The 18,573-nt window shown below is 43.9% G+C and overlaps 1 pseudogene; it reads right to left on the reverse strand.

The window, feature by feature from the left end:
* Nucleotides 1–11,355: 11,355 nt before the first annotated feature.
* Nucleotides 11,356–12,465, reverse strand: LOC128572785 (eukaryotic initiation factor 4A-II-like; annotated as a pseudogene).
* Between the last annotated feature and the right edge of the window lie 6,108 nt (nucleotides 12,466–18,573).

The following is an 18,573-nucleotide window of genomic DNA, read 5'->3' on the forward strand; positions in this document are numbered from 1 at the left end:
AGCAAAACGGCATCTAAGATATTAGCCAGTGTTTTTTTTTCCACGTTTGGAGATTTTAATTCATTTTTACAAAATCTGAGCTGGCTGAGCCTCAGGGTACAGCAACAGCTCAGGGAAGGGTGGGATTATTTGCTGGTCTCCACCTCTCCAGCTGGGGGAGGAGGTCTCATGTCAATAGCAGCAACTCTCAGCTCCCAGCCAATGCTCATGGCTCAAGCAGGGAGTGGGGTGGGTGTGGAGGTTGGGGTGGGAGTAGGGGGAGGGGGAAGCTCCTGAGGCTCAGACACTGTTTGCTTCTCCCTTCTCCCCATTCCCTTCCCAGCAGAGCTTAGCTGGCCTGGGGCCAAGCAGAGACCCAGGAGCAATTGGAGGGAGGTGGATGGGGACAGAGCACCAAGGGGAAGGGGTCCTCAGCCCAAGGAGGGGAGAAACCTAGCTCTCCCACCCCTACAGCTCCCCACTGAATTCACAGCACAGAAAACACCTCTAGTCCAACAACTCCACGGGGAAGTATGCGGAGTCCAGGGTCCAAAGGGGCAAGCAGGTGAGAGCTGGGCTGGGGCAGTGAAGATAGCTGCAGGCTCAGGAAGGTAAATGGCAAAAACTTCTGCCTACCCATGGAAGGAAAACTGAATTTACTGCGTATAATATAACCCAAGTCTGTGAGTACACAGAGGCCATGTGAGTAAAGCCTGGATGGTTGAGATTGTGAATGGCTTGTATTTTCTTCCTTTTCTTCTATAGTGTAAACATTTTTCTATCATTAACGCAGGAGAAGAGGCAGAATGATATGGTGACCAGAAGTGCAGGCTTGGGCCTCAGGTGGTCTGTGTACAGTTTTGCCACTAACCAGGTGAGGTGCTTAACCTTAGTACCTTATGGGCGGCGCCTGTGGCTCAGTGAGTAGGGCACTGGCCCCATATGCCGAGGGTGGCGGGTTCAAACCCAGCCCCAGCCAAACTGCAACAAAAAAATAGCCGGGCGTTGTGGCGGGCGCCTGTAGTCCCAGCTACTTGGGAGGCTGAGGCAAGAGAATCGCTTAAGCCCAAGAGTTAGAGGTTGCTGTGAGCCGTGTGACGCCACGGCACTCTACCCGAGGGTGGTACAGTGAGACTCTGTCTCTACAAAAAAAAATAAAAACCTTAGTACCTTATTTCTAATGTGGGAGCAATAATGCTATTTGCCTCACACATCACCTTTGAAGGTCAGGTATAGGAGAAGCCCAGTAAATATGCAGTAAACAGTGAACATTGTGGCTTTATGTTAGCATTATACTCATACCCATTCTAAACGTTTGTGTTATGGGCTAAATTGTGTCCTGCCCCCACCAAATTTATACATCAGAGTCCCAACCCTCAGGATCTCAGAATGTGGCATTATTTAGAGACAGGATATTTTGAAAGGTAATTAAGTTAAAATGAGGTCACTGGGTTGGGACCTAGTCCAATATGACCGTGTCATTTCAAGAGGGGGAAGAAACATAGGGGATGTGTGTACACAGAGGCCATGTCAGGACATAGCGAGAAGGCAGCCATCTACAAGATGTCCTCACATCTACACAGAGTGCACACAGTGTACACAGAGGCCATGCGAGGACATAGCGAGAAGGCAGCCATCTACAAGATGTCCTCACATCTACACAGAGTGCACACAGTGTACACAGAAGCCGTGCGAGGACATAGCGAGAAGGCAGCCACCTACAAGATGTCCTCACATCTACACAGAGTGCACACAGTGTACACAGAGGCCGTGTGAGGACATAGCGAGAAGGCAGCCATCTACAAGATGTCCTCACATCTACACAGAGTGCACACAGTGTACACAGAGGCCGTGTGAGGACATAGAGAGAAGACGGCCATCTACAAGATGTCCTCACATCTACACAGAGTGCACACAGTGTACACAGAGGCCGTGTGAGGACATAGCGAGAAGGCAGCCACCTACAAGATGTCCTCACATCTACACAGAGTGCACACAGTGTACACAGAGGCCGTGTGAGGACATAGCGAGAAGGCAGCCATCTACAAGATGTCCTCACCTCTATGCAGAGTATACACAGTGTACACAGAGGCCGTGTGAGGACATAGAGAGAAGACGGCCATCTACAAGATGTCCTCACATCTACACAGAGTGCACACAGTGTACACAGAGGCCATGTGAGGACATATTGAGAAGGCAGCCATCTACAAGCCAGGAGGGAGAGAGGCTTCAGGAGAATCCAAACCCGCCAACACCTTGATCATGGACTTCCAACCTCCAAGAAGAAAACAAATTTCTGTTGTGTGAGCCGCCCTGCCTGTGGTATTTTGTACGGAAGCCCTGGCTGACAAAGACAGTTCCTTAACAACAATAGCAGTGTCACTGTTGCTCGTGGCCGAGATCTCTGCCCTGAGTGCCTTACCATCCAAGGATTTTTTTGGTCTTTGCAAACTGTGTGCCAGCTCTTTCTCCTTGGCTGGGTGGATCACCAATGCACCTCGACTGCTAGGTCAGCCCCTCTTCATCCCTATTTTCTCAGGAGACAGTCTTATAAATCTGGCTAATAACTCCCATTTCATTTCCCCAAACTCCATCAGAGGGAAATTATAATGAAGCTCAAATAGTCATGAGGTTATTCATGGGAAAGACCTTTGGCTTTTTTAAAATGCATTTTAGGTGGCTGGATTAATCTAGTGGCACATTACAATGCAGCCCTGCCGAAGTTTTGCGGGAGATTCCTGGCACTGGCTTTGTACATTGCACAATGCTGCCAAGAAGCATGAATTATCCTTACAGGAAGAGGCAGGAATTAATATGTCAGATGGAAAAGACCCACTGGCAGTGCCTGATGAAAACCCAGGACCCTTTGTTCCATGTCAGGGTTCTGCAAGGTTGGAGTGATAATAACACTACTCACGAGCAAACACTCCTAGCAGGCTCCTCTCTAAGAAGGGCACAAGGGGAGACAGCAGAGAATTGACATGCTCCCCTCTCCATCTGGCCCTGCTCACCCACAAGGGCTGGAACAGGAGTATTTGTAGCTTTGGAAAGAGGCACTTACCTACATGCCTGATTTATGATAGGCATATTGAGAGAAAAATGTTGATTTCATTCCCTTTATTACCTCTCTGGCACAGCCAGTTAATTAAAAAAAAACTATGATTTTTGCTATGTGTTCATTTAATAGGTTGATTTGTAATGTAAATATATACATTTGCATGGTACACACATCACTGTAAGAGTAATAATAGTAATGGTAGTATGTATCACTAAACAACCTCCAGACTCTGGGGAAGGAGTTATACACAGATTATTTATAACCCTCTCAACAACACTGCAAGGCCAATATTATTAAATCCATTTTATTGATGGAGAAACTGAGGCTCAGAATAGTTAAGAAAATTGGCCAAGGTCACACATAAATATATATAGTGGTGGGTGGGTTTGGCATAACTTGTAAGTTAGTATTTGGGGCATAGGGACCTGAAACTTCTCTATGCACACCCCCGCCTCAATCTCACTATCTACCCCAACCCAATGCTCAGTGTGGTCACAGAAGAATCCTGGGCAACAGGGAGAGGACAAATTGACAGGTGCTATTTGTTATGTAACATCAGGAAGCTCTGGAAGGTAAGGCAGAATAGAAAGAAACATTTTACGTGATAAAGATAGCATGGTTGTTTTGCAAAAAGTAGAGTCTTTACGTTAATATGAACAGCACATTTAACATGGTAAGCATAGTGTGGTTGTTTTGCAAAAGATGACAGAAAACTGTTAACACAAAGAGCACACTTTCTTCATGTAGGTTGGTTTTTGGAAGGACAACACTCCCCATGGTAGCAAATTATGTTTGATTTCACATACCTCAGGAGAAAACCAACTACAGGTGAATGAAAAGGTCGGCTCCATTTCTCCTCTTCCCACTCCAACCTCTGCTCACCCATTCCTCCCAGCCCCCAGTGGGGGGCAGCGAGAAGCCCAGTGGAGGAGAGAGCCGCCAGCAGTTGGGGAGGGGACACTCCCCTATCCTTTACTGCCCCACTGTGTGTGGAATGCTTGGCCATAAAAATGAAAACTATTGGGGGCTAGGCACAGTGGCTCACACCTACAATCCTAGCACTCTGAGGAGGCCAAGGTGGGTGGATTCAAGTTCGAGACCAGCCTGAGCAAGAGCTAGACCCCTGTCTCTAAAAATAGCTGGGCGTTGTGGAGGGCACTTGTAGTCCCAGCTAGTTGGGGGGCTGAGGAGAATCATTTGAGCCCGAGTTTGAGGTTTGTATGAGCTATGACATCTCGGCACTCTACCCACGGTGATAAAGTGAGACTCTATCTCAAAAAATATATATATTAAAATAAAATAATAAAAGAAGAAGAAGAAGAAAGAAAACTATTGAGATGCTTTGCCTCCAAACAACGACTGTAGTACATATTCTGGCTGATTGATATTCAGATTGTGTACAGTGTTTGGCTGCTATGAATAAAGCTGCAAAGAATATAACATGTACAGGCAGTCCCCGGGTTACAAACAAGAGTGAAAATTTGCTACTATGTAAGATTTTTTAAAAATACTGTATTCTACTCACCCTGAAAATTTTTCTAGAAGGAAAGTTACAGCCTCCTTGCTGGAATGTATGCTGTCCTCCAAGGGAACTCACTTATTTGGGGTGTCACTTCTGATGGGATTGTTTGTCACACAAAACCAAACAAAAACAAGTCACCTTCTTAAGACATAATCTCTCCCCTCTACCTTCAGTGAGTAAAGGGAACTCCAGGGGAGGGCACTTGTAGTCCTATAACTTCCCAGAGAAAGGCCAGGCTTTTCGCTCAAATAAATCAATACAATGTGCTGTGTGCTCATCATGGAGGTGCTGATGGAAGAAAAACATTGGCTTTAGCCTTGGAAGAGTGTTAAAGACCCTATGATGTTTCACCTATAAATAAGGCCTTACCTATTTCCAGTATTCAAATTAATTACCAAGCGCAATAGGTCAAATTTACCAGGAAGTGCAGCATTTCCGCCAATGGTTTTGTTTTTTCCTCTAAATCATTTGTTCATTCAACAAATATTTACCGAGCACTTATTTTGTGCTAGACGCTGCCCCAGGTACTGGAGATATAGCACTGAACAAATGAAACAAAACGCCACTTTCAGATTGTCTTATGTTCTAATAGGAGAGGTGTATAATTATTATGCTGAACAAATAGAAAGAAAAATAGAATACTTTTTTTTTGGAGAGAGTCTCCCTCTGTTGTCCCAGGCTAGAGTGCCATGGTGTCTGCCTAGCTTACAGTAACCCCAGACTCCTGGGCTCAAGTGATCCTCCTGCCTCAGTAGCTGGGACTACAATGCATACCACCATCCCTGGCTAATTTTTCTATTTTTTGTAGAGAGGAGGGTCTTGCTCTTGCTCACATTGGTCTTGAACTCCTGACTTCAAGCGATCCTCCCATCTTGGAACTCAGAGTGCCAGGATTACAGGGGTCAGCCACCGTGTAGGTGTGCCCAGCCTAATAAATAGTATGTTAAGTGGTGGTCTGGAGACAAATGAACCATGGTGGGAACTAGGAAGTGCCTGTGGGTGGGGTTGTTGCAGTTTTCAATAGTATGGTCAGGGAAGGCCTCGGGAGGTGGTAACATCTGAGCAAAGACTTGAGGTAGGTGGGGAGAGAGACATCGGGATTTCAAGGCAGAGACAATCCAGACAGTAGTCATGGCCTTGAAATGGGCACATGCCCACTTTGCTCAAAGAGCCTCAAGGAGGCAGTGTGGTGAGACGGGAGGACAGGGATGAGGTTAGAGAGGATGTGGGCAGACTGTGTGGGGCCTTATAGGCCAGTCTGAGGCTTTTGGTTTTCACTCTGAGTGAGATATTTTTTTTGTCCATTTTTCTGCACCGGAAGGTTCTGGGTAGATAAGCAATGTGATCTCACGTAGGTTTTTGCAGTATTTCTTTAAGAGGACAAAGGTAGAAGCAGAATACCTGTTAGGATGCTATTGTGGTGGTCTGGGGGAGAGAGGATGTTGGTTTGAGAAAGGGTGGTGGTGAAGGCAGTGAGAAGTAGGTGACTTCTGGAGATATTTTGAAAGAAAAGCCAGAAGGGGCCAGCCATGGTGGCTTACACCTGTAATCCCAGCATTCTGGGAAGCTGAGGGGGGTAGATTTCTTGATCTCACAGGTTCGAGACCAGCCTGAGCTAGAGTGAGGGCCCATCTCTAAAAATAGCCGGGGTTGTGGCGGGCACCTATAGTCCCAGCTACTTGGGAGGCTGAGACAGGAGGATCACTTGGGCCCAACAGTTTGAAGTTGCTGTGAGCTATGATGCCATGGTACTCTACCAAGGGGGATAAAGTGAGACTATGTCTCAATTAACAAAACAAACAAAAAAAAAAAAAGAAAAAGAAAAAAGACTCTGCTTTCAATCCTATTATATACGCAGAAGTGGAATCCCTGGGTCATATGGTAATTCTATTTTTACATTTTTTGAGTAAACACTGTACTGTTTTCTATGGCAGCTGTGCCATTTTATACTCCCAGAAAAAAATAGCTGGGCATTGTGGCAGGAGCCTGTAGTCCCAGCTGAGGCAAGAGGACCACTTGAGCCCAAGAGTTTGAGGTTGCTATGAGCTATGATGCCATGGCACTCTACCAAGGGCAAAAGTGAGACTTTGTCTTAAAAAAAAAGGAAAGAAGGAAAGCAAAACCAGAGGGCTTGCACTTGGTTTGAAGATGATGTGGACAGTTGCAAATTAGGTTTACTTAACTCTTTCAAATTATTGAAGTGCTCTGGTATGTTACTTATTCTTGTGTTAGAAAACCAGATGGGGAGAGAAAAATGGAGATCTGATTATCCCAAAGATAGGCTCAAGTTTTCAGCTTCTTCTGTCAGTGTTAAAAACTATTTTGCACAATTCAATACATTGCTTTTCAAATTTTTTTCAGCATGGCCCACTATAAGAAATATATTTCTATGTGACAGCCCATGTACACATGCATCATGGTCACAGATTTTATGAAAAATACTTCTGCTTACTAAATGCAGTGGGATACTTTCTATAATCTCTAGCATTCTGTTAGACTCCATGAAAGCAATGTTGATCAATACCCTCTAAATTGATTTCATAGTCAATTAATAGTCTCAGTCCATGGTTTACAAACCTTTGGACTCTATAACTTCTGTGCTGGCCCCAGTGATGCTATAGACGTTCTTTGGGCTACCAAGGTCACAGTTCTTTAGTCTCATTCTCAGCACGGTGTTTATGTTGACATAGAGAATTGACATGTGGGCTGAGGTGCACATATGGATGCACACAAGGCTTTGAATCCTACACATTGGATCTATAGGTATCCATTTTCTATATGGATAGAGTGATAAAGTTTGGTAGCAGTCATATTAGCAACAAGAGCATTAAAGGACATTTGGTACCAAGTTGATGTTCAAGAGAGTACAAAATCTTTGCTCCTGTATAGCTTCATTTCTTCCCCACTTTTTGGCCCTGTTATTTTCCTGTTACATATATGCCCATAAACACAAATTTATAATTATTTTGTTCAGTTTCTTTTAAACGAATAGGAGAAAATAAGAATTATAAACAAAAGTATATTTATACTATCTTTTACATTTACCTATGTAGTTGCCTTTACTAGTGTTCTTTATTTCTCTAGGTGGATTCAATTTACTGTTTAGTGTCCCAAAAGACTCTTTTTAGTATTTTCTATAGTGCAGGTCAGTTGGTGACAAATTCTCACAGTTTTTACTTATCAAGAAATGTCTTTATTTCTCCTTCATTTTTGGAAGGATGGTTTGTCTGCATATGAAAGTTTTGGTTTGATGTTGTCCTATCAGTATCTCAAGCTCTGTTTGCTTTTCTTCTTTCTTTTTTCTTCTCTGTCCCCCAAGACTGAATAATTTCAACTCCTCTCTGTTCAAATTCACTGATTCTTTTACTTGCTCAAATTCTCTGTAGTGAATTTTCATTTTACTTATTGTACTTTTCAACTATAGAATTTCTATTTGGTTCTGATTTATACTTTATAACTCTTTATTGATATGCTTTGTTGGGTGAAACACCATTCACATACATTTCTTTAGTTCTTTAAGCATGGTTTTCTTTAGTTCTTTGAGCATATTTAAAAATGGTTGATTTAAAGTCTTTGTCTAGTAAGTCCAACATCTGTGCTTCATCAAGAACAGTTTCTACTCACTGATTTTATTTTTGTGCATGGGCAATGCTTTCTTATTTTTCTGAATGTCTTACAATTTTATTTGTTGAAACTGGACACTAATTTAATGTGGCAACCCTGGAAATCAGATTGTCCTTTCTCCCTAGGATTTGCTATTATTGTTATTTGTTGTTAGTTTGTTCAGTAATTAAAAAAAAAAAAAAAAGACCCTGAAATGTATTTAAGCTTAATGGTCAGCTAATGATCAGACAGGTATTCAGGGGTCCTCAAACTATGGCCCGGGGCCACATGAGGTGGTGTGATTGTATTTGTTCCCATTTTGTTTTTTTACGTCAAAATAAGATATGTGCAGTGTGCATAGGAATTTTTTCATAGTTTTTTTTAAACTATAGTCCAGCCCTCCAACAGTCTGAGGGACAGTGAACTGGCCCCCTGTTTAAAAAGTTTGAGGACCTCTGGGTCACTCTAGATCAATAAGACTCCCAGTCCTTGCAAAGGGGTTCTCTGTGCATGTTGGTAGATGTCTTTAATACTCAGCCATCCAGTGAATGAAAAATGTATTAGGTAAGAGAGATGGCTAAGCTTTTTTCTCTGAACATGAATGTAAATATCTTATTAGAAATGACAAGTTTGATTTTTTTTTTAATGAAAAATGACATATAACAAGACAAGTTTATGAGAAAGTATTTGTTTTGCAGATTGGGCTTTTTGTTTCAAAATATGGCCCTTACCTCCTCCCCAGCATACCAGCCCCATCAGAGTAAATGCTGCAGTGGGCACACACAGGTTGATGACACTGGTCATCGGGAGAGGGATTAATACAGCTAGTCCAATCTTTTCCTATCAAGAAAAAAAAAAAAAGAGCCTGAAACCTGGAAAACAAAATGACTTGGTCCAAACCACATGGTTCACGACAAAAACAATATTATACACCTGGCTCTGCCAGTGCTTAGGTGCCTCAGAAGGAATCAGTGAATTAAGGACTGCTACTCAGAGGCCCTGGAATGACACAGAGGACAGACTCCTCTTCCCAAACCTTACCCGAGTAAGGCTAGGGAGGGTACGAAAACAAAAATAGGGATCTCAATGGTCTTTTACGTTTCCTTATAGTTGGTTCAGGTCTAAGATGCACATGAACAGTTCTTTCTACCAAGAAACAGTTTTGAATGAACTTTCAGATACATGACTTCCATGAGCAGGACTAAAGGTCTAAGGGAACAGACGGGGAGGCAGAGAGGGAAAAAGTGAAACAATAGCCTCGCTTTTGTCTTTGTCACTAGCTGATTCCTTGGGGTCTGCTGAAAACCCAACAATGAGTGAAAGGAGGAAATTATTGTTGGATGTGGGTCTTTTTGTTATTATGTCAAACACTGCCCAGGAAACTGGGGGAGCACGTGTTTTAGAGGACAGGGGTCTGAAGTACACTGGAATTTACTGAGAAACTTATCTGTAAAGACTATGGTTAATTATTGCATTTTCTTACAAAACTATATTTTGGGAATTGAACAGTTTGATGAGAATATTTCAGATTGTATATGAAACTTGCACATTGTACCCCTTGATTGCACTAATGTACATAGCTATGACTTAACAATAAAAATAAATAAATTAAAAAAAATAAAAAAATAAAGTGTTTTTGTGTAAAAAAAAAAAAAATACTCGTCATCCAGTTGTCAATTCTTCCTTAGCCTTTGTTTTCTGCTTGTGTAGAGCCTCAAGGTCAGTCAGAGTTAAGAATATATAGGCTTCTCAAGTCTATCTTGAGCATGTGCACAGGCTATATTATGCACATGGCCTTCTAGATTCCAAATAATATTTCAGAGCTCCTTATTGATCTCTCATTCCTTAGCTTTTCCTTTTAAGATTTTTGGGTTGTCCTAATGTTTGACTTAATTGTTATCTACTGCCTTATGCCCCTGTGATATTAAACAATTTCTGCTAATTGTTTTTGGTAAGTACTCCCAGGAAAAAATTATACTGGGTGAACTCTTTTCTTTCTTTTTTCTATGAGACAGAGTCTCACTTTGTCAGTCTGGGAGGAGTGTCATGGCATCTTTATATCTCATAGCAACCTCAGTCTCTTGGGCTCAAGAGATCCTCTTACCTTAGCCTCCTGAGTAGCTGGCACTAGAGGTGCCCATCAGAACGCACAGCTAGCTTTTCTATTTTTGTAGAAACAAGGTCTTGCTCTTTCTCAGAGCAAGAGAGAAACTGAGCTCAAGCGATCCACTTGCCTTGGCCTCCCAGAGTGCAAGGATTACAGGTGTGAGCCACTGTGCCCAGTGTGGGTGCACTCTTAGGTCCTATAAAGACAAGTCTTGCAAGCAGAGTCTTCCAGGGAATCACCAGCTAGGTCATAGAATGGGACTTTGAAGGAGGTCTGTTTTGCCCTCTCCCATGACTGCCAGCCTGTGGGATTTTGCTGAGATTGCAAACTGTCAATTTTCAGGGCAGCAGAGGAGCTGGGGTGAGGAGAATGAGAATAAGGCAAGTCAAAACACCTCTAAGCTCACTGTTCTTACTGATATTTTGCCTTTTTTTTTCAATAAATGCTCCTGGATTGCCAAAAGACTTTGGTAAATTTTCTTTTTTTTTTAAAAAGTGAATATACAATTTATTTAACATTCAAACTTAATTAAGACATGTGCAATTTGGCAATTTTACTGGGGATTTAACCCCACCTAGGATATGATTGCTTGCTGGGGCTTAGGAACAGGGTCCAGTTCACACTTAGCACTAATTACTTTATTGAATAAATACAATACCAAACAAAATGTATTCAAATCCTTTCTAAAAAAAATCAATTTTAAAGGCCTTTCTATTCAGGTTAATGACAAACACAATAAAGGCAGATCTGCTAGTTTAACATAGTTGGCTGATTTTATACAGCACTTATATCTTTTAGTCCACAAGTATATTATTAAATGATAGAGAACATCTAATACAACCATTTCTACATAACTAGGAAATAAATTTCTAAGAAAGAAAGATTTTACAGACCCCATCTTTTATACCCACCCCAACAGTCTAACTCTAAGGAAGATAAGGCCAATGACTTTCCTCATAAGAGCTCACGACTAATGTCACTTTGCTATCAAAATCTGTATTTCTGATCCATTATGAGCATTGAGACAAGATTCAAATATTTCCAAAGAAGCACAATGCACATTGTGATCGCCTATTCAGGAACAGCAAGCACTGCATTCAAAACTATCTCATCCCAGGAATTAAATAAGGTCAGCCACATTCATGGGCATTTCCTCCACTGTAATAGTGTAGAAAGTCTCAATGTCATGAAGAATCCTCTTGTCTTCTTCAGTAACAAAGCCACACCTTTCCTCCCAAATTGACCCCCTCTGCCAATTCTGTGAATATAGTTTTCACAATTGGTAGGTAGGTCATAGTTTATAACCAAAGACACTTGTTGCACATCAATCCCACAAGCCAACAAGTCAGTAGTGATCAGAACACGGCTTGACCCTGACTGGAACTCCCTCATGATGACATTTCTTTCCTTCTGGTCCACGTCATCATGCAGAGCAGACACTGTGAAGTCCCTGGCATGCATTTTCTCAGTGAGCCAGTCCACCTTGCACCTTGTATTGAGAAAAATAACAGCCTGTGTAATGGTCAGTGTCTCATACAAGTCACAAAGTGTATCCAACTTCCATTCCTCTCTTTCAACATTAATATAGAACTGTTTGATTCCTTCCAGGGTCAGTTTTTCCTTTTTCACCAGAATTCGAATTGGATCTCTCATGAATTTTTTGGTCACTTCCAACACATCATTGGCATTGTGGCAGAAAGCAACACAACATGAATACTTGTATTTAATTTTTGGAAAATCTCATAGATTTGATCCTTTAACCCTCGGCTCAACATTTCATCTGCTTCATCCACAACAAACATTTTGATCCATTTTGGAGAGAGGTATCTTCTGTTTAACATATCAAACACTCTCCCTGGTGTACCAACTACAATATGTGGTGCTTCAGCCTGAAGTTTTTGCATTTCATTTCGAACATTCGTTCCACCAACGCAAGCATGACAAGTTGCTCCCATGTAGTCTCCAAGTGCCAGAATTACCTTTTGGATCTTTAATACAAGGAATAATAGCTCTCTGCTGAATAGTGGAAGGCTTCTCAAAACCGTAAGCATAGATGCCCTGAAGAAGAGACTCCTTTAAATTCATATCATCAAAGTTATCAGCAATCTCATTCCAGTTGCTGTCGATGACACCATCGGGGTCCATTCCCTCTGGGCCGCCATGTTCTCTGTTATAATCCACAGAGCCACCAGACATGATCTGAAAAACCACTCAGCGCCCAACTGGAAAGCGGTAAATTTTCTGAGTTCTGAAAAAAATGGGTCTGATAATTTTTGTCAGTGTTCACATTGTTTTTAGGGAAGAGATGATTTTCAGAGGTTCTTACTTCACTGTTCCTGCTGACATTAGTCTAAAAGGACATTTGAGGCTGGAAATTGACATAAAGAAAGCTGACAAAGTGGGGACATACCAAGAGTTTTCAATGAATGTGCAATTTGAGGTGAGGGGGGGAGAGCAATTTTGGCTGGATCAGGGTCCCATGCAGCAGGACAGTGGGAATGAAGCAGAATGGATAGTTTGAAGCCACATTCAAAGTAGCATTCAAAGTTTCAGAGAGAAGTGAACATGGTGAAAATAATGCTTTAGGAATATTGATCTAGCACATCTCTTCTGTGTCCAGGAGGTGGGTGAGAGAACAAGGAGATCGTTTACTTCAGTCAGCAGGGGAGAATTGTGTACCTGGGAGAGTCAGTAAGACAAGGTTGTGTGCAGAAGCATTCTAATGGAAGTTTCTGTAGGGTGGGTAATGACTGGTTACTAGGGAGGGTTGTAAAGTACAGTTGTTGTGTATGTAATTGTGTTTTGAAGCTCTTGGCAGTAAGAACCACCCTTAACCCCCAGTTTCTTCCTGCCTCCCAGAAGTTACGTAGCTTCCAATGGGGTCCTTTTGCCTCACCCTCTTGTACTGCCTGACCGCATAAGTAAACCTCCTAGTGAAGTAGTTGAGCCTCTTGAAGTTCATGGCCACTAATGCCTTCTATAGTGCTGCTCCTGGGTAGTGAAGTACAACTAGTCAAGTTCACACAGCTTCATGTTTACACACATAAACAAGGAAACTTACACAGGAGCTCCTAGTTTAAGGAAATCAATAGGTTTGTCATTCATTTGCTGGTGAGGAAGAGGGCACTGTGCAGACAAAATGGGGAGCTTGATGTTTTCCTTCTGTGGTGTCACTGATATTTGACACCTCCCCTCTAGGTTCACTGGCCCCAAGGTTAGGGCGTGGGGAGGAGAGGTTAGCAGACACAGTGGGTGCTAGGGCCCAGCTGTTCTCTGTCCCCCAATGGTCAAACCAAATCCTTCTGTATGTCTCCCAAGTGATCCATCCAAATACTTTTTAATATATCTCAGACATTCAGGTCTTTTCAGACAACCAGAGAGATTCCTCAAGTTCAGGCCAATATTGACGGTAAAAGTGTAAATATTGGTTAGGTCAGATACCAAGTATTTCCCAAAGTACAGTAATCCTCTCCCTTCTCTGCGGTGATACATTCCAAGATACCCAGTGAATGCCTGAAACCATGGATTGTACCTGAACTTGACTGCTGTTAACCAGAACACATCTCTGTTCATATCTTCTACCCACAAATTTAATGCCTTTTCCATCTTAAGCATTTGTCACACCCTGTGGCTGCAACTTTTGCAATCTGAAGTGAGACAGCAAAACTAGTGAAAATTGCTTTTTCCCTCATCTCAATTTCACAGGTAGAAGACTCCTTCTTGCTGCAGGTCTTAGCAATCTCACCACACAGTTTTTTTAATTTCTTACATCAAGAACTTTCATCTTTTCACTTAAAGGAGGCACTTCACAACTTTTGGCATGTCTGTATTGCCAGTATCACTACTCTTGTACTTGGGGGTCATTAACTCTAAAGTAAGGGTGACTCGATCACAAGCGCTGTGATATCTGGACGGTCGATGGATAACCCAGAAGACTCCTAAGTGACTAGTGGGCAGGTAAACGGTGTGGAGACCCCAGACAAGGAGAGGATGTATGTTCTGGGAAGGATGGGGTAGGGCCATCTGAGATTTCATCACCTGACTCAGGGCAGCACACACCTTAAAACTTAAGTTTATTTCTGGAATTTTCCATGTAATATTTTCAGACCACAGTTGACCATGGGTAACTGAAACCGTGGGAAGCAAAACTGTGGCTAAGGAAGGACTATTGTATATTAGTCCCACGAGTGTCTCCTCACAGGGGTCTCAGAAATGGAGGGAAGGCTTCATGTTGGGTTTTGTCCTTGGAAGAGTCATGGTGCATGGGCATGTGACTCTTAAAAGCTCTGACAAGTCCTGTGAAAGGAATTTCCAGTCTATTTAATTAGCGTTTCCTAGTCTTCACTGACCGCAGAACTCTTTTTCCCCTATGGCATTTGCTTCGGAGCAGGGCCTTTAATAAGTGTCTCTTAGTTGTCACTTACTCTCTCCCCTCCCTTTCTCTGGTCATCCACGGGGTGGAAGTCCTTTCACTCTGACGCTCCGAGGGCTTCAGACAATGTCAGTTACTTGAAAAAAAAAAAAAAAATGAGGCCTTTAGTTAAGCATACAGCAAGTCACCAAGTCAGCCCGGATGTCCCAACCCTGTTCTGCTGAATTTCCCCAAAAGATCCTGAACAGTTATGGTTTCTTAGAAACTTGGAAGGCTCCCTCTGCCATCTTCTCTCACACCTTCCAGTCACTTCCTCAGTGTAAAGCGGGGTAATGGGTAATGGTACTAACCTTGTAGGACTATGGTTGTGTTACTAACGTCATGCAAGTTCATGTATGTAAGATGCTCTGTATGCATTATATGCTTTAGCAATTCTTGGCCTGGGGACTTTTTTTTTTTTTTTTTAAGACAGGGTCTCAGTGGCTCACGCCTGTAATCCCAGTACTCTGGGAGGCTGAGGCAGGAGGGTTGCTCAGGAGTTTGAGCCCAGCCTGCGCAAGAGCAAGAGCGAGACCCCATCTCTCCTAAAAATAGAAAAATTAGAGAGGTGTTGTGGCAGATACCTGTAATCTCAGCTACTAAGAAGGCTTGCTTGAACCTAGGAGGACTGAAGTTGCTGTGAGCTAGGCTGATGCCATGGCACTCTAGCCTGGGCAACAAAGTGAGACTCTATCTCAAAAACAAACAAACAAACAAACAAAAAAAACAGAGTCTCATTCTGTCACCTGGGCTAGAGTGCAGTAGCATCATCATAGCTCACTGCAATCTCAAACTCCTGGGTTCAGACAGTCCTCCTGCCTCAATCCGTTGAGTAGCTAGGGCTACAGGTGCCTGCCACCATGCCCAGATAATTTTTCTATTTTTTGTAGAGATGAGGTGTCACTTTTGCTCAGGTCGGTCTTGAACTCCTGAGCAAGAGATCTTCCCACCTTGGCCTCGTGGAGGAGGTGCTAGGATTATAGGTATGAGCCACCGAGCTTGGCCCCTTTTCCAATGGCCTATGTTGTATTTGTTATTACAATACTGTTATAATAAAATGTTAGCATTAATTTATTATTCTACTCTTGCAGGTGTAGGGAACCTGCAGCCTCCAAGGACCCAGAAGGCCACATGTGGCCTTAAGGCTGTAGGTCCCCCGCCCCCCGCCACCGGGAGTGATGTTTAGTCTAATGAAGCAGGGCATGATTACAGGATGCAGGTGAACACTCTCTGTCTCTCGGTTTGTCTGTCTCTCTCACTTACACACATACATCCCACTCTCTCACTCTGAATTAATCAGTTTTCATTGATTTGTCTCAGGCTCATGTTCCCAGTTATAGCCTCACTGCAGTGTGGATGCCAAAGATGAAAGCAAAGGAAAGAGGCTTTCTTTGAAGAAGAGAGATAGGGGTAAGGGGTGTAGCACCTGCAGCCATCCAGGATTAGAGTTCAGTAAACGTCCTGACAATTTTATAGGAACAACACAGGGAGCTCCAGGGACAGCCTTTCCCACTGAGGGGAAGAGGAAGCCACTGGGCTCTGTAAACCTCCCCAAGTCAGCTCTGTGCATCATGTGATAGAAAATGCTGTCACACACAATCAGAGGAAAAAGGATTAAAACAAATGGAAGTGACATTTCCCCCTGGAGGTAAATGCTGGCTGGGAGGGTGAGAGTTCCTGGCCTCCCACCTCTGAGGAGAGGAAATAGCAGGTTTGTGTGCCTGTGTCCCCAGCTGTCCCCACCTTCCCCTGTTTCCTCCTGCAAGAATGCAGAGGGCGGCTTTCCCCTGTGGAAGCAGCCATTGGAAACTAGGTAAGTATTAATAGCAAAATGGGCATCGTGCCTGTCGCCAGTCAGGACACATTTCCAAGACAGTCAACAGGCTCTGAGGAACCCAGCCTTTCCTCCAAGGCTTTCACTTCTGGAGGAATGGGGACGGGAGGGAGGCCGAGGAGACCAGGCTGACATTTCCAGCAGATAAGGTGTGTCCTTGACCCTCAGCGTGCAAGAACTATGACCACTGAGGAGCCAGGTTGGACCCAGGATGCACAGAGACATGGGATCCTATGTGTATGCTCAGAAAGATGGATGCGTTTACCACTCTGTGATGACAAAACACCCTTCAAAAGATGCGTCTCCACTTTGGTCTTCACCAGGCAATGAACTACAGATAACAATGGAAAAACAGACTTGGTGACGGGCCTTTTTCCTGGGCAAGAGCAAAGCTTCAGGCAGAATCTCTCTGCACTGAATGTTCTCTTTTCCCTGTACCTCCCTCCCTCCAGGACAACTCTAAAGTTGTCTATCCAAGGCCCAGACCCAAGTTGTCAATATGTGGCCACCTGGGCCTGGGAGTCTGGCAAGCCTCGTCACCGTGCCCCAGACAGAACGCCAGCCTGGGTCCCCTGTGAGCAGTCTGACATCTCACAAACAGAAAAGGGACAGGTCTAATTTAGAATGTGTCACTGCCCCTGTGCCCAGGCTGGGAGGGTGGGCGCTGGGCCAGGGAGGTTCAGGAAGTGATGTGTTGCCTGCCAGGTAGCAGGCCCAGCTCAGCGTTTTCCAGATGCTTCTTGTGCTGGCTTCATTTTCAGCCCCCAAATGTGTGGTGCTGAATTCCCGTTGAGATGCCTGTGCCCATCAGATCAGTGTCTGAGGTCTTGATCTGCAGAATGGGGGTGAGGCCGAGCTCCCTCCACTAACTCCTTGGTTTGCTCCTGCATTAAGGGGAGCTTGGAGAGGACTCCTTGTCACCACCTGGCATCAGTCTCAGCCAGGCCCTCTGGAGCGCAGCTTTCGCACGCCGATGCCTCCAGCAGAGCTGTCTGGTTCACATGCTTCAGCCTGACTTGTTTGTCATTTGGTTCTGTTTGAAGAAATTGTTTTCTGCTGAGGCTGCTGAAGCCAGGCTGCTTGCCCCCAGGTACCTGCAGAGTAGGTCACAGTAGGTGGGAGTCTTCAGGCCTCACCCCTCCTCCAGCCAGGCCTGTGGTTTTGCTACAACCAGGACAGGGTGCATCCCTTCAATTTGTTCTGGAAAAAAGTCCTCACAGCCAACCTGGGGCTGCCTGGGAAGCCCAGATGCACTGGGGCCTGTGACAGAGTTCACCTCGGCCTCTGTGCCAATTCAGGGAGGCAGGTGAAAGCAGTTTCTTTGTGTCCAGTGGAAGATACCAAAGGCCTTTATGAAAAAGGGGGTTTCCCAGCTGGAACAAACCATGTCATCTTGTCATTCCTCAAGGATTAGGCCAGGCAGGACAAAGCCCGGGGGTCTCTAATACATTTCTTGCCCTGCACATTCTAACCACACAGAGGCCTCAGCGCAGACAGGAACTAAAACTTGATTTGATGAGCTCCGGGAGAGCTGTCATCTCTGGGCTTATGGCTTCTACCCACTTGGTCTAATTGTCTGAGGCAGGACTGGAGCCCCCTGCTACAGAGCCTGAACCAGGACCTGTGCAGATCACGGCCTCCACAGGCGAAGTCAGCTTCCAGCTGCTCCAACACCAAAGCCACAGTTGGTATCATACCTTATTAATAGCACTTTAATCCAAGTGCTAAATTAAATTAGACTTAAAATAGTCACACCATCAACACCTGGCTCACTGCTAATGGTAACTAACAGCACCCCCATTAGTATATGCGTGTTTTCTGTGGTACGTTCTCCTCTTTCCAAAGCTCTCAACTGAACCCAAAACTGGTTTTTCTTTCTGCTTGGTATAGTAGGCAGGTCTTGGGAGAAGTTCAATGAGTATCAGCAATGATCCACCCCTGCCCACCTGATGTGTGCACACATGAAAATGCTCCCCACTGAGAAGTGGCAGCAATAGGAGAGCAGCCTTCTATTTCCTTTTTGCAAATTCCCATGATTCAGTCCAATTTTCATTTGTCC

Source organism: Nycticebus coucang, chromosome 20, assembly GCF_027406575.1.
Source record: "Nycticebus coucang isolate mNycCou1 chromosome 20, mNycCou1.pri, whole genome shotgun sequence".
NCBI classification, from domain to species: Eukaryota; Metazoa; Chordata; class Mammalia; order Primates; family Lorisidae; genus Nycticebus; species Nycticebus coucang.